Source organism: Arachis duranensis, chromosome 10 (genome assembly GCF_000817695.3).
Source record: "Arachis duranensis cultivar V14167 chromosome 10, aradu.V14167.gnm2.J7QH, whole genome shotgun sequence".
NCBI classification, from domain to species: domain Eukaryota; kingdom Viridiplantae; phylum Streptophyta; class Magnoliopsida; order Fabales; family Fabaceae; genus Arachis; species Arachis duranensis.
In genome coordinates, this window is record NC_029781.3 from 96,487,123 (window position 1) to 96,490,416 (window position 3,294).

Consider the following 3,294-nt stretch of genomic DNA (forward strand, 5'->3'; position numbering starts at 1 on the left):
TGTTGTTATTGATTGCTATCGTACTTAATCCAATACAAAATATTGAGTACGTCAATTATTTCTTGGATTACTTATTTGGAGAAGAAAAAGGAGGCGAATTGAAGTCAAAGTTGTCCAAGTGCATAAAGTTACTTTATCAGCAATACCAAAGTTCTGAGGAAGCAAGTGAAGCTGATACGCAAGATGTTCAAGCCAACAACATTAATACCGATCTTCATGGCATGGGCTTTTTTCTGCAAGCAACCGGTCGCAGAACAAATACAAGATCTGAACTTGATAGATATTTACAAGAAGAATGCGAGCCATACTCCCATAAGTTCGATATACTAAACTGGTGGAAGGTCAACTCAACCCGATTTCCAATTCTTGGAAATATGGCTCATGGGGTATTGGCTATACCAGTTTCTATGGTAGCTTCAAAGTCTGCATTTAGTACTGGAGGAAGAGTCTTCGATCCATACTGCAGTTCCTTAACACCTATAATGGTAGAGGCCTTAGTCTGCACAGGAGATTGGCTTAAGGAAGATCTTTTCTCTGCTTTAGATGATGATGGTGAAGTTCTTCAACAAGTTGATCAAGGTATAAAATTTGTTTCTTATTTTTTCTCATTTTATTTTATTTTTGTTTTTGTTATCTTTCTATTTTAGAATTTAGGTATTAGTTACCAATTAAAAGTTGTTGAATATAGACTTGATAATTAATTTGATTTCCTTTGTAGATATATTTTCCTCTAATGATGGTGCTTGTTCTATGGCGGCATCAATTGATAATCTTGATGATGACTAGGTATGCTTAATATTCTCATTTGGTTTAATACTTTCATTCAAAGATTTGTTTTAAAATGACAAAGGTATATTTTGTTATTTGCAAATATATTTTCCTCAAAGGTTGTGGTTGTTTGATGATTTTGTTGGCAACTTGGCATCTTTGATATTTTGTTAGAGAGATATTTTGGTGGTATTCTTTTGATGTCTTGAGAATGATTAAATGTTATATAGATTAGCTATTGTCATTAGATTTATAAAGAACCAAATTCTAGTTGTAAGAACCTATACACTTTAAAATGACTTTAGTATTAATTTTACTTTTTAAAAACATTATGGTTTAAAAATTGAATTTCTAAAAATTGGTTTTAAAAGTGGATTTTTTGTTAAAATATCTGGTTTAAAAATTGAATTTTTAAAAACTAGTTTTAAAATTGGATTTTTGGTTGAAGAAACTGGTTTTAAAACTGGATTTTCAAAAACTGGTTTTAAAACTGGATTTTGAGTTAAAAAATCTGGTTTTAAAACTGGATTTTATAAAAAAAACTGGATTTTAGATTTGGATTTAAAAAAAACCGAATTTAAAACCGGTTTACAAATAAAACCGGATTTAAAACCGGTTTGTAAATAAAACCGGTTTTAAAATTTAAAACCAGTTTAGAACCGGTTTTTGTTTTTCCAAACCGGTTTAAAATCGGTTTTGCTCTTCAATCCAGTTCTGGTTTGGTTTTCTAAACCATAAAACTGGTTCTGAAGTGGATCTAGTTTGGATTTTTAAAAATCCAAACCATGCCCACCCCTACCTGTAGAAGGTGTTGATGTTTCCTTTCTACAATTCCATTTTGTTGGGGAGTCTCTACGCAAGACCGTTGATGCAAAATGCCTTTAGAGTTAAAAAACTGTTCTTGAGAAAATTCTTTACCATTATCTGAACGAATGCATTTTATATGTGCATTAAACTGTGTTTCTGCATAAATAATGAATTTTTGAATTAAGGGAGTAGTATCAGATTTTAGTGACATAGGGAAGGTCCAAGTGAACCTGCTATGGTCATCAACAAGAGTAAGGAAATATTTATTACCATGTGTTGAAGGGATATTGATTGGACCCCAAATGTCAGCATGTATAAGCTCAAAACAAGAAGTTGATTTTGAAACGCGCATTGGAAAAGGCAATCTTTTATGTTTAGCATAGTGACAAGAATCACAAGGATGCATGCTTACAGTTTTATTGAATTTAAAACCATGAATGGATGGATACAATTGCTGCAGAATTTGCAATTTATTAAATGGTAAATGTCCTAATCTAAGATGCCAAAGTGCAGTAGGGTCAGTGAGTGACGGTGAAATGGTGCCAATGCTCAATGCTGTGTGTTCCTTAAGTGAACGAGAATTTTTTGTGAGTGCATATAACCCATCATTGATTTCAGCTGCTCCAATCATCCTCATTGTATGGTAATCCTGTATTTCACAACCAAACTTGTTAAAAATGAATTGACAGTCAAGTGAAGAAATTAATGCTGAAACGGAGATAAGATTTAATGCAAAATCTAGGAGGTAAAGCACATTAGTGAGATATAATGAATTTGAAAATTTAACTTGACCAGCTATAGTAGCAACTAAGATGCTTTGATTTGGCAATCTGACCCTAATTGGATTTATTTTAGTGTATGAAGCAAATGCAGCAAGACTAAAAGTAACATGGACCGTGGCACCTGTGTCAATGACCCAGGATTCATGACTATGAGGTGAAAGAGAAGACATAACCACAGAGTTACCTTCACTTGAAGACTGTGGATTTGTGGCAATAGTAAATTGATTCACATTTTGAGGATTAGGTGTTGAATGGTGTTGGAGAAGAGCTAACAGGGCCCGACGACATTCAAGGATGGATGTAGACCCATCGGACAGGGATAATCATTCCGGTCCTGGGAGAGGTGGCGACCATTCTCAAGAACTGAGCAGAAGCCTTATCGAATGAAAGTGGAAATTCATGCGGGGAAACATGAGTCACTGAAATGACGGCAGAGGGCTTTAATCTATCAATAGAGGGAGCAAAAAACGGGCTTTGCTCCCCTTTACAATATGAAGAAAGAAATAAGGGTCGAAGTTTAGACCGCTTACAGTAGTTCTACCTATAGAAAAGATCATGAAAGAGGTATCCATTTATGAAGAGTGGGGAGCCTCTCGCTGGTTTTTGGAATTCGACAGTATTTTGTTATTAATGCATATTCTATTAAATAGGACAATTTTTTACACGTTGAGGCTACTGTTGTATTAAAAAGGCAGGGTTTAAGGCCACGCTAGTCCGTGGCCAAGTATAGCTCGAAATTCTTTTTCTTCTTTGCCTCGTGAGTATGTGAAATCTCAATTGTGATGGTAGCATGTTTGTTGTGGGGCAGAATGATTTCTCATGACGTTGGTTGCGAGGCTGCTCATGTATCTAGGATTAGTGTGTTGAGAGTAACATTTTAGCTTCGATTTGGAGTAAGGCTTTAACACTATCTTGGTTTGCGGTGAAAATGGAAGGA